Raw genomic sequence first — 14198 nt, forward strand, 5'->3', positions numbered from 1 at the left:
TGCCTGCAGGCCTGCGGCCGAGAGGGGTCGGGTGTTCCCTCCCGCACTCACCTCTCCAGCTCCCAGCCCCGTTACTCATCTCCTCATAGCTGCAGTACTGTGTCATATACATTTGGGGTCTTTTCTGACTGACTTGAAATAAATTGTGCTGAAGTTAAGGGAATTACAGCGCTCTCCCCGGGCTGAAGTCTGCTCTCAGAATGTTTTTTTAACACCTTCCTGACATCCTGACCATTTAAAAATCTTCTCATTTCTGAACCTCGTGTCTGTGTCACAAATAATTCTCCTGTGCTTTCCCGCAATCCTTATTTATTAACTTTATTCCTTTTTCCAAGTTCTCTCCTCGTGTTCAGCTACATCTCATTATCTTTGCGATGTTTCTGAGATGATTTTGTCAGGACGATCACTGGAGTTGCAGGGGAAATGGTCTCTTTGTAGAGCAGCATGTTTTATTCATGGATACAGTGGTTTGTGTTTCTATCCTTACAAAGAACGGTAAAGCCTAATGGAAACAGGGACTGGTTACCATACCTGCCAAGGCAAAATGATGGTGACAGCTTGTCGGTGGTACCTAATCCATTCTCGCTTCAGCAGAGGCAGAAATGACTTCCATGCTGTTCCCTGAGCAAGGCATCTCCTCATACTGAGGGAAGTAAGAAGTCTCTGTATACAATGTTTCTCATCTCAGTATTAGAGATGAGAAAATCAAAATACAGGGAGCTGATGTAACTTACCTCAACTCCTAAAGCAAAACAAAGGACTTACTTAACCCCCGTTCATGCACAATCTAATTGTCCAACTTGAAAGTCCTTATTCCTGGTTTTAACCATATTGCTATTAGGTATTCACACATATTTGTTTTACGTGCTGCTCACAGCATATGCTGCCAGGTCCTGCTGCAATTAGGGTAGGTTTGTGAGGTGTCAAACTTCAACATTAATTTTTCTAGGTATTCCAGCCCTTCTCCTACCTTGACTTCTTAGAAGCTTAGTGGCAATGTATACCTTGTTATTTGTCATTTAACCCCTCATTTTCCTTACAATGTTCCGGGCTGCTTGGCCAACCTTTATGAGTTTCCACACTGCCAGCTAGCTGCTGTTTTACTAGTCCAACCAATTGCTGTCACACTCCAAGTCACTGGTTAGAAAAGTAGAGTCCATATCCAAAGGACAGGGCATGTCTGGAGGAGCTACAGTGAACACCACCATTGCAGTAGTAACGTACATCAGTATTGGCAGCAGCCTCCTCAGCTGCATTTTTATTCTACTAGAGCCATGAGCACACCAAACATATGAAACAGGTCAACTGGGAATCAAAAGAAATTCATTAGAGGGCCAAGAATGCCTTGCCTGCATACCCTGCTTCATCCAGTTCTTCTTCAGCCTGGGGCTTCTTTTCGGAGGCAGAAGCAGACGGGAGAAGAGCAGCGGTAGAACACGGACACTGCAATAGCAGGTATCCCTCTGCAAGCACAGAGCGATGTGCTCTGAACCGGCCCCGTGAGATGACCTGGGGAGGTTCTCTGCAGATGCTTTTGGCACTGCAGCCTCAGCTGCACCCCAAGTTACCAGGCAGTCTCAATTTCTGCCCTCTTTGCTTGATTTTGGAAGAAAAATTTCAAGGAGAGGAGGAAGTTTTCTCATGGATTGATAATGAAAACAGAGTTAAGGAGGATTCTGACTTTCCTGGGGTGTCATTAGCTTTGATTTGGGATAGAAACTTTAGTGGATGATTTGCACATCTCCCTTGCCTTGCCACATCCTTGGCAGTATGGCTGCCAAATGAGAGAAATAACACTTTAAAAGCACAAGCCAAACAGCAAATGCCCATAATAATCTGAATTGTGATTCTACATGACATCGTTACACACTAGACCTGTTACAAAAGATTGTAAAAAGAATATACAATACATCATTACAATCTGCATGAGTGAGTGTTAATGGCCTGCAGCTTCAGAAAAAAATTTAATCAAAACAAGGCTATGATTTTGCTTGCAAATAATATGACTCCTTACATGGAAAATGTTCATGTTAGAAGTCAGCAGCAGAAGGGTTCATCTCACTTCACTTTAAATGCATACAATCTAGATGTCTATATACAAGCTATTTATCTCAGGTTCGATTTGTAGTCAGTGGAGCAAATTATGCATTTGTGGGGTGCATCTCATCCTAAAGTAGGTGTCCAAGGCATAAGCTAAATCACAACCAACAGGCAACTATTTCTGTCCATTAACTGTAAAGGGAATCAAGAGGACTAGCTCAGCTGCAGATGTCTTTATTGAAAATGTCTATGTTTAGTTAGATGAATTCTCCCTAGAGGAGTATCTTCTGCCCTTGCTTGAGCATTGCTAGAGCCACTGAAAATGGGAAAGAGAAAACAATGCTTTTAGCAAATCTCTCTCTCTTAGGGAATGCGTCATTAAAGTTCTCAACACAAAGCTCCTGAGAGTCTTCTTTCTTCCCTCTGGTGATATTCTTCCTTTCTCTCACCATTGTAAAGAAGTGACATTTGCCAGTTTTTATACATTTACTAATTGGTGAGTTAAGGAAATAATCATTCTCCTTTGTTCATGTCTATGTTTTGCAGTCACAAGGCTTGTAAAAGAGAGGCTTTGAAGAAAGTTCTTCACTGGTGTGAAGAGCCACCATGCTTTTCCAGCCAGAAACCTGCAAAATATTTATGTTCCTAACAAGATGATCAGCTTGAAAGAGAGCAATGGAGCCCTGGCTAGTGAAAAAAATCTTTTATATCAGCCATAACCGTGTCCCACTTACAGGGAGATTGCTATCCACCAAGATAGGACACCAAGGAAAAATTGGTAAAGATAATTAAGTGCTGTAAATGACTGCTTGGGCTGACTGTGGAGTCTTTGTCACTGAAGGGTATTAAGAACAGACGAAATAGGGGATGGGTTTCATGTTTCTATGACTTTCTATATTATTTGTATGAGAAAGAAGAAAACGACTTACCTTCTGGTATGACTGCAGTTGCTTTGCCTTCTGGTGTTCACCTCTGAATTACCTATCTTGGATATGCGTAGGCATGATAAAACTATAAAATGCACACTGTAGCTTTGTAACACTTAAGACAGGATATAAGAGGAGAGGAGGAGAAACTACATGTACTTAATTTAAAACAAAACACCGAAGGAACTATTTTTATTTTGCACTGACAGCACATGGGGTTTTGGGGGGTGAGCTGCCTGCCGATCAACATGAATATGGCACTGCTGCTGCAGATGGCCAGAAGATGAACCCTAATGGTGTTTCCAAGGGTGCTGAGGGAGCTCAGCAACTGCGACGCCAAGGCTGTCCCCACTTCTTTCACACTTGTTCACTGGAGAAAAAATGGGAAACGAAAGTAGAAAGCAAAGGGAAAAGACAGTAGAGGGCATCACTTCTAGGGGAACCATACTTACGCCATATATAAGATCAGGCAGCAAGGCTGGTGTAAAGAGTTGCCTGTCTTGTCCAGATCTGTTGTCTCATCCCTGAGAACATAATGTGTCCTCAGTTGTGCCGGTACAAATGTTTGCTGGTTCTTAACTGGTAAACATAGGCAGGTGAAAATTAACCCAAAAAGAGGTTTAAAAAAGGAGATCATTTGTTCCAGCTCAGGGCCAAGGATCTAGTCTCTCGGTTAAGTTAACCATATTGAAGGAGCAATACACTGTGGCCAAGGATCGGAAAAAATGGCTAAAGATTTGCTTACTCGTGGAATGATGAATCCCTTCTGTTGTGGAACTGCAGCTGGATGGTGTGACCATTCTTCTCTTGAGTTTTAATTTTATACACACTTCAGTTTTGGAATTATTCTGCATTTTAGTTTTGCCGAGTCTCATTTGCACATTATTTTAGCATTTAAAAGAAAACACTTGTTTGCTTTTGGCACAGCTGACTGTGGACTTGTTTAGCTTGCTTTATCACATATTTTGCCAGTTTAATAAAATTCAGTGTTTGTTGAACAATTTATTGCTGTAAATGCAATTGCAATGAAACAGAAAGCCTCAAGACATTACTGAAATATTACAAACCACCAAGCAATATGTACAAGCCTCAGAAATAGTGTTCCATGATCTCAAAATTGCAGGCAGAAAAAGCTCCAATTAAATCAATACTTAATTCAGCAGAAAAATCAATGTTTTATACACTACCAGACTTACTTAGAATTTATCAGGGATAACATCTGCCCTGCAGATCAGCATCTTCTTTGGTGCAGTATTGCAACAGTAGGAGCACTTCCAGGCTGCAGAATAGCACGAGTTAGCAGGTGACTTCTTGAAAGGATAACTATGTGTGGCATGAATGGGAACACATACATACTCAGAGTGCCATCTGGGCTATATTTATTTGGTGTATATATGCAGAGGAGAAAGAAGTATATGTGTTACATTTCATATAATAAAACAGGTGTTGTTGCTTTTTTTGTATAACACTTTTTGTCCTTCTCATGCTTTTCTGTGAAGGCAGAAAAAGTAAGCAGGAAAAAAAATGTGAAGAATTTCAATAACAAAAGGTGCTATAAAAATGCTATTGACCATAAAGTGATCCTGAAAAATTTGTAATTATTATACACTAAAGTTCCAGTGTGACTTTCCTAATTTCCCTCGTCTCTTGAACTAGGACCTGCATTGCCTTTGGGAGCCCTTTCCAGATTTTCAGATCAGCTAATGAGTTCATCAGTATCCAGACATTATTCCAATAATAAAAAAAATTACCTCCAGTTTCCCATATGTTGCAAAAAGGTAAAGCAGGTCATCATCATATATATACGTTTTATAATATTGGCATTCAAGTGACTCTGGAAACCATGCCTTCTTGCCTCCAGCCTTCCCAGTGAATAATCCACCACCATTCCACAACGATTACAGGCTGTAAGAGTATGCACTGGGTGGATGCACTTTGTGTATATTTGGCTTCTTAAGTCCTGGCAGGAGAAGCTAGATGGAATTCCTCAAAATAACAGGAGGCACCTGCACCCTATTGAGAATGTTATTAGTGGGAGAGAATAAAGATCTCAGCTTGTCCAAGGGTCTGTGTGTCTTATCTGCTCCAAACACAGATGTTGTGTATCTTGCCAATGCCTCCCAGGCTGGTGCTCATAAGCTTGCTCTATGGTCTTCGGGGGTCTTAAAGAACATCTTAACGTTCACTTATTCACTAGTTCCTTTGGTGAAAGAGCAAAAACTGAGTATGTTCATACCACCTGTGACCTTAGTGCAGTTTGTAAGCCCCGTTCTCTGAAAGCCAGACTCTAGGATTTATCACTCAGAGTTTAACAACTTCTAAAATAGCATCACAAATCTGTACTAATATGAGCAAGGGTTTATTCAAGAACAGATGCTAGTCTTGAGTGGCTTTCAGGTCATGATCTTCTGCCAGCATGAGCCCTCTTATTTGTGTGCTTCGATAGTAGAGTGATGGGTAGACTTTGTAGGTTGACTGAGGGATAGGAGATCATTTGGGACAACGTGTTTTCCAAATCTGTTGTATCTTGTCACTGTGCTCCAGATCTTCTGGCCTTGAATGTCTTGGAAAATTTGTCAAAGTCGTTCAACTTCTCTCTGACCATCTGCCTGCCTCACAAACATGTGGTCTACATTCTAAGAAGTTCTTCTGGTGGAACTGTGGTTGTTGCTTCATACCACATGACTAGTTTTTGTCCTTTGATTTACAGCACTTCTGTGAACATTTTCTTTAAGATGATACAGTCAATTCACATCTATTGTAACAGGAACAACACCATGGCATTTAACCCAAACTGAAGAATGGATTGTGGACTTTTTCTAGTCCCACAAGGATCCTTTTGCCTGCTGGCCTACTATTCCAAGGCTTGAAACTAACACTGCCCATACCTTTCTGTTCTAGTCTTTTGCTCTCTGCCGTTGCACATTTATTAATCTTTAACAAGGGCTCCTCTGTAAGGCAGACCTGCCTTTTCTTAGTGTGGATCTCAAGTCCCATTTTTTCTGTTCTCCCAACTTTCTGAGTATCATTCCATCTTTTGTTCTTTCTGATGATCTCCCAAATATCACCATGATTTCTGTGTAAGCTGTGACCATTGACTGTCTCCACTATATTTCTTTTCTTCCTGATCCAGAATGTCCTTTCTCTTCCATCTTTTGTTTCTCCTTTCCATTCTCACATGAAGCAAATGCACAATAATTCTCCTTTTTCTTCTGTATTGTTCTCCTGGTCATATGATGGGTTACTGTTACCACTCATGGATCAGTTTTTCAGGTCTTCTCATCAATATGTAACTGCAAATCTTGTTTTTCCTCTCCTCTTTTCCATAACATCCCTCTCTCAACTTCACTGGGGACTCCAAACACCTTTCTGGATCTTCTCTTTCCTGGGGTCTGTCTTATGACCTGATGTGGCTCAGACTGCTGTTGAATGCTCAAGGATAACATTCAGCCTGCAACCATTGCATGCAGATAATCTTCATTATCTCTGCAATTTTCCAGATCTCCTCCAGTTCTCTAGCAGCTACTGTCTTCTCTTCTCTGTCTTTTACTTTTACCAGTAAAAAAACCACCCCAACAACCATAAAACCCAGACTTACCCCCCCAGACCTTTCCTTCCTGCTGTCTGCCTGCTGGTGCCCTTAGTTAAAGGACTCTCAGGTATTGGCAAATTAAGTTTTAAGTTTCCTTGATTCAAAAGAAATTCTTTCACTTTGGAAATAAAACATTTGACAATGGCAAATCTAAAAGTTGCAGAGCTTTTCCTTCCACAGAAACATTAACCGTGATATCCATACTGAAAAAGGATGAAAATGGACCACTGATAATCTGAATTTCCTGCCTGTTCTATGATGAGGCCCTGTCATTACAAGGAAGGGACTTCCATCTGTCAAGGTCCACTGAAGTGTCCAACAGAGAGTTTGCCAGCATTAAATCCTGACAGCAGTTGATGAATCCCCTATGCACCTATGGAGGAGATCATATATGCTTCCCAAATGTGGCCTGATTAGCCTCTACATTGCTTAGCATGTGTGAACAGCTAGAAATCAGAGGGGTATCTGCCCTCTTTACAGTTCTCACCATGCTTACGTAGCCCCAGCTTTATAACAGCCCAGTTGCAATAATAACAAATTGTATGAGGTGCTGATATAATGCACTTTAGTATATACTTTTTTGCAAGCTACGGTAGAAATGGACGTGTATCTTTTTTATTTTCCGTATAGAGACTGATAAGCATGAGGAAGTATTTCCTAAATTCCCTAACAAACAAGCTACTTTTTATTCTAAAATACATCTGCAGGCACTTCTTGGATCTTTTGTCATATCTTGCTAGCTGTTTGGTAAAGGCCAGTAGCACAGAGTTGAAGTGAATACTATGCCTTTCCAAAACTGTATAAACATACATCCAACTTTCTTAGAAATGTAGGGGCATACTCTCTGACCAGATATTTTCACCCATCTGCTACCTTTGTTTTGTGTTGTGTCATAACTAATAAAAAATTAGTTCCATTAATACCATTGTGAGACGATCGAGCAAATACGCACCCGAGACCTACCTGGTTTTTAATGAGATTGTGCGGGAAGTATGAGTTAAAAATGCATTATTTTTCCTTCAAGTCCAATGATGAATTCTATTGTCTTTTTTAACTAAATATGTCCTCTGCTTTTCTTTTGTATTACTCATTTGCTGTTCCATGGAACTGCAATTTTTGCAAAAGGCAGCAGTGAATGTAAAAATGCCTGATAGATGGATGGAGATAGATAAGTAGAATACTGATGTAGGATCGGTAAAAATTAACATCTCTGAAGGACACCAAAGTGAATTGCATATGGGCATTTTTTTAATTTCTGCTTCACTCATCTCCAGGTCTTAAATCTTAATATCTGCAGATGATTGTGAGTGTCTATGCATCCGGACTTACCAGGGAACCCAAACACTTCTGTAACCACGTAAAATAATCAACTGCCTTTTGTCTAACTGCAACTTTTCTCAAAAGGACCAAAGTATACGGGAAGTTATAATCTCAAACTGTACTCCAGACCTGCCTCAAACACAGCTTTGACGTCAACAGCCCTTCCTTGCAAAACAACTGCTTGTCTTCCAGCTTCTGAAAGTAAGCCTCAGATGGAAACTTTGACCAGAGGAACACAGCTTATGTCCTGAAATTGCTTATTGTGGAAACACAAAGAAACGGTGCATATATCTTTAGCCTATTTCCACAGGCAAAGGAAAAAAATTGTGAATATATACATTTTAGCAGCCCCTCACAAGCATAAGAAACCATACTGTGTTGTCATTTACACTCATAACATCTCTTAAAGAATTGGCATCATAGAAACAGAGCTGATGGCTAGGTCACTCCTAACTATAATAACAACCATCTGGAGGTTAGGAGAGAAAAATCTCCATGATACTTCTACAATGGAGTTGCCTCTAGTGAATGAATCACAGGACCCGAACTCAAACCTGGATACCAGGGTGCGAGAGCTTTCTGGTGAAAGACCCCTTGTAGTGAGAATTAAGAGGGTTATTGAAACTTCTTGTACTTCTCTGGTAATACAGAAAAGCTCGTGCTTGTGGGCAATGCTATTCAGACTGTCGTATTCTGTACCCTGAAATTGCTGGTGAAAAAACTGCATTTACCATGAGTGGGGGCTCGGAGGCTGTGCTCTGGCGTGGTCCTCACTGGCTACGCCCGTACAAGTAAATCCATGTGTGCAGGATCATTCTTTGGTACTGAAGCAAACTGGCATTGAATGCTTTGCATCTCTACTGATGATAAACTCTCGTCCTTCAAAACGTGGTCACCAGATCCAAACTGCAATGTCTCTGGCCTATGCCTCTTCCCGAATTGCACCCAAGAATTACTTGGGAGGATGCTAGCTGGCCTTGGACACAGCCATCCCAGGGACTATTTTGGCAATTTAATAGTAGAGACAGTTGATTTCCTGCTTCTGGGAACGCTGTTTGATTTACTAACCTAGATGTAGCCATTGGATACCATTTAGAAGAGTGAATTACACCACTGGCACATGTAAATTGAGAGATATGGTGATCAAAGGAATGACAATCACTTATGTGAGCTCAGATACTGACCGGTGAGTGGCAGTGGATTTGTGACATCCTTGCTTTTAGATGATAATATGTATTGTCATTGTGGTTTTTTTTTTTTTTTGAGTATTCATAGTTTTAATATTTTTTCTGCCTGTACAAGCATGTTATAAATCTAAGGGAAAATTTTTCATTTTCAGTAAATGTTTTTTTACTGTGTGACTGATCCTACAAATATTATTTCCAGGGTGTGTTCATACTCAATGGGTAGAAAAGTAGAAAAACATGTCCTTCAATGTTTAGGGGAATGAATTGGCTATGCTTGCACTCTCAGTTCTTCTAGACACATCAAGGAGAGCTTTGATTGCAAAAGACAAGCAGAATCTGGACCAGTACACGTGTAACAAATTATTTAGTCATCAGCACTTTGCTTTGCAAATAGATGGCTGCTAAAAATAATAGTTGTTACTGTCTTCCCCTCAATTGCACAGTAGTTCTACAATGAGCACCAGAGATGCATTAGTACAGCAATTGAAAGTTTCAACCACAACATTCTTCTCAAAGGTATCACGGCTAGAAACTCCAGGGTTATTAAGTGGAAAGGAACAAGAACTTATTCCACTACACGAACCGCAAACTATTTCTGAACTAAAAATGTGCAAAAGTTGTCAAAAAAGTTGCTACTGTGAACCACACCATACATAAAGCGTTGTAACTGGATCACTTCTCGGCTGAGTAGTTCAGGCTGTTGCTTGAAAAATATTTTACTTCTGAAAATCAGAATGAAAGAAAAAGTCTCTGCTGATGAAGGGAATTTATCATTAGGTTCAGTATCATCTTTCATTTTACTCAATATTTATTTTGGTTTACATTTACTGACAGTTTAGGTAAAATGTTTTACAATCTGATGACAAACTAGTAAGTATGATCTCATGAAATAGTTGATGTCCACCAGTGTATTGAAGAGACCGGCAGACAATGTGTGGGATTTATTTAGTCCTGAATTTACTGGACTTCATCTTACTCAATAAATTTAATTTCTGTTTCTATAAGAGTTTCTGTTTCTATTGCAAGAGTTTGCAATATACTGCAACATATTTTTCCAGTAAATCAGAAGCAAGAGGCAATATGTTAATACTGCCCAAAGGGTTAATGTTAAGTCATCTAGAGCTATACAATGTGCTCTTTTTACCTCTCAGACAATTTGTATTCCATATTTTTGTTATGAAGAGAGAAGATGGTATATTACCAGCACAAATAGTTTCTTAGGTCATGCTGTGGGTCACACTTTGTTCTGCTGTGATCCTGATGCATCAAGCACAGTTTATGTACTAATACAATGATGGAATGGCATATTTAGGCTTTTACAGGGAGTTCACATGAAATGGTCCAACCCGTATTAAAGTGGGCAATTTTTAGATAGAATGTGTTTTACTGTATCAATACTCCCTGGTAGTAAACAAGAAAATTAACATTTTCATAACTGTAAAAGTGAAGGAATGTCTAAATTCCTTAGAAATTACAGCTTAGGGTGCTAGAGACGGTGTGAGAGCTGTTTGTAACTCTTAGTTTGTAATTTGTGTGCATTTACTGGAGTTAATGATATGAGTTCTTAGCAAATGTAACTGAAACTTTTATAATGTAGGTCAAACTCAATATGCATTGATATTCTACCAGTGCCTTTTTACTGTTCTCATTTTCCATCTTTATTCAATAACATGAATGCCATTTGTTCTGTTGGAGAGGATCTGCCCAAAATCCTTTGGAGAAGCAAGAGTACCAACATCCCATGGGTGCCAAAAGAAGTTGTACCTAAACGTCTGTAATAATTCTAAGCAAAGACCTTAGGATTTGTGCCATACTTACTTTCATTTTACATTCCTCTCTTCAGACTATCAAACGTCTTGATTTTTTTCCTTCCCTGGTTGAGACACATCACCTTTTATTTTTCTGAAGGTGAAGAAATTGTGTTGAAGTAATTTCAAGCAGAGAAAAAGAGCCCTTTTGTCCTGTTAGGAAGTTCTATCTGAACTTCTTAAGTCACAGCTATGAGAAAACTTGGCTGAAGGTTGAAAACTGAGATGCCACTACTAAATCAACTAGACAGCTATAACGGTTACATTTGACTGAAAAATCACTTCTGAAAATAGTCACTGGACATCTGTCAAGAAGCACCTCCTCACTCAGGATCTCACATAGGAAATGGGAAGGGCATATATTATTTATCTGCTGAGTTTGATAAAACTGAGACTGAAAAAGAAATTGTATAAGGAAGACTGCAAATGCCTCATTGCTATGTTCAGAACAAATTTCTCCCCCAAAGTGTTGCCTTATCCTGAGGGAGAGGGTGGAAAATCCTGCAGGAGCTAAATGCAGTTAGTCAGATGCTGGACTACACAGCGAACATTTTAAAAGGTTAGTATGCACAAGAAGCAGTGTGGTTACAGTACCACTTTGGCCTCATTGTTCTGCCTCTCTATTCTGCAAGAGCAGTGTGTGCAGAACACGGGAACAAACACATACCACAAAATCGACACTGCAGTGGAGGGGGGAGTGGTAATACCTTGTTTTCGGTTTCAGTGGCTCCATCTTTACAATGCACTTCTGCAATATTTCACTTGAAGGGAACAGATTTACTCGATATTTTTCTTTTTGTGACATTTTTTGTTTCATTTTGAACCTGCAGGCCACTAATTTACTACAGAAATTCAGTATCATCTCAATTACTCTGTGCATTTAATAGCTCCAGTTTCCAAAATTAACTAGCCAGTGACGCAACCAGTAAGTCCCAGTCCAAGGAGCCGCTGTCACAGGTACAATATAATTGAATGACTTTCCCCTCAGCTTTAGATTCCTAGGTTTGAAAATCTTGAATAGCTGTACCAATCTGTTTTATAATGAATAGTTTGTAAAAACCTTTGGCCCGTGAAAAGCAAAGGTTTCATACACATCTTATTTTGGTTGGAAATCATTATGAATTTGTGACTGCCCTATACTTGATGTGTATGTGCTTGGCTGAACACTGCAGCCTCTCAAAGGAAAAGAGACCACTGTAGTCAATGGCAGCTTTCCTGATCTTCTAGAAGGAGGCAAAGCTCAGTTGTGGGGAAACCGCAAAGGTAATCCACCATGCGTTCCACAGCTGTTGTCCTGAAGGAAATGAGTACATCTTGTGGGTACTATGAATTATAAAGATAAACTTGGACAACCACAAAAAAGCATTAAAAATTAAACGCAGCCTGACTCCCGTTTCATTTTCCTTTCGGAGGTACACAGCTCACTGTCTGTGTCGGTGTTACCTAACCACAAATAGCCTTCTCATCTTCTGCAAGCTGCATTGCTGTCAAATGATAGTGATGACCCAGCCGCTCTGTCTGAAGATGTCAGAGGAAGAGAAAAACCAGACTACTACAAGTGACACAGCGAATACTCCCTTCCGGTTACAAATTCCACATTAAATCTAAGTAATTACTTGGCTGCAGTCTACAGGACAATGCGTTTACAGGCATTTAGGAACAGCAGTTTACAATAATGCTTGCATATGGGTTTGATATCATGTTGTTAAAACAAATCAGCAAGTCTAGACTGTAATTTGCTGAAGCAATTTATGGTTATTTTATGGCTTTTTTCTCTAAGTAGAGGTGAATACATTTGACTGTCCTAAGAGGAAGGATGGTAGTGCAGATTCTTTTCATTTTAACTGTAAGACAAGATCTGAAACAGAAGCATTAACATGCTGATTTTCATAGCACATAAAACCTGCCCTAAACTATTAGTGCTTTATTTCACTATGATGTTCAAATATTTTGCCAACTGCTGATTAATCATGAAAAGAGCATTGCAAGTTGGTCAGCACTGCTGGAGCCATTTCTTCGCAAATGAGTCAATTGAGACTGTCAATGCAGTAAGTCAGTAGCAAAGCAGGGAGCAAGGACCCATCTGAGAAACCCTCAGCTGCCTTGTGTGGTTACTGAAGTCTTCGAAGCATAACGGCTGATGGTAGCTGAGGGTTCTCCTTAGCTCTTCACTCCTGGGCTCCTGCTCCAGTAGCAAGGCAAAACAAATGCTTTTTATGTTTCTGGAAACATTGCGAATGCTTTTCTTCTAGGTGAGCAAATACTTGCAGGTAATTTTCTCATCCTGTTTTCCCATCTTATTGCAAGTCTCACACAGCATCAAAATCTGTGTAACACAAGAAGATAGCACACTCATTCTGCTTAGATGTGATTTCTGAAGATACACTGCTAAATAAACACAAAACGGGCTCTCCTGAGCTAAGAAATACTTTCCCAGTGAGAGTTTGATTTCCTTGTACTGTTCAGCCAGGCAAACGAGTCCCCAGTCCCACACGGCTGGTGCCTGGCATCCCATGCCGAGTCCCTGCATGGATGAAACCGTTTCCAGACCGAAGACCCAGAGGGGCTCTGAGATTTGCAGTGAACCTTCACAGAGACATCTCCCACTTCGAGGCTGTTTGTCCTCCAAAAAGGGAGCCTCCTTGAACAACGTGGGCTATAGATTCAGGGTACTCACCAGCAAATGAGTACACTTGGCACTGGCAGAACAGAAAATGGATTTATATGAACTAGTCATGAGCTGAGTACTAATCAGAAGAAAATTTAGGTTGTATCTTTTTCATAAAGTTTTGTAAAAAAACACAGCAACTTAGCCAACAGAGGCCTTTTCATTTGCATGGGCTACAGTGCTTTCCAAAGCTAATCAGTTACTATAATGAAGATCCTCATGGACTTGATGGAGCTTTGTACTCTTCCACTTCCTTTTTTTCTTTTTCTTTTTTAATGCTCATGTAGATGTATATGAATTACATTCTAACAACGTACTGTTTAGATATTTTCTTTTTGTGTACTGTCATTGTCATACTACTGACAGAAAGACTTTGAAAAAACAAATGCATTTATTTTTCCTAGCAATCATCACATTTCGAATTTACAAGGAAGTGTGTCTGTTTATTAAGAAGGTAGAACGGCCATCATCCTCTATTGGTACAAAGTGGCATAACTCTACTCATGTTAATGATTTGCTACAATACCTTGTTCTCACTGAAAGTGGAGGTATGTTATGAAAGACATAACTATATACTCATTGCTTGTTGACCTTAACTAATGCCCAAGCTCCTAAATGTCCATCTCACCTTTGCCATTGGCTCCTAATTTCTGTGCC

Source organism: Platalea leucorodia (assembly GCF_965183815.1).
Source record: "Platalea leucorodia genome assembly, chromosome: 1".
Taxonomy (NCBI): Eukaryota; Metazoa; Chordata; class Aves; order Pelecaniformes; family Threskiornithidae; genus Platalea; species Platalea leucorodia.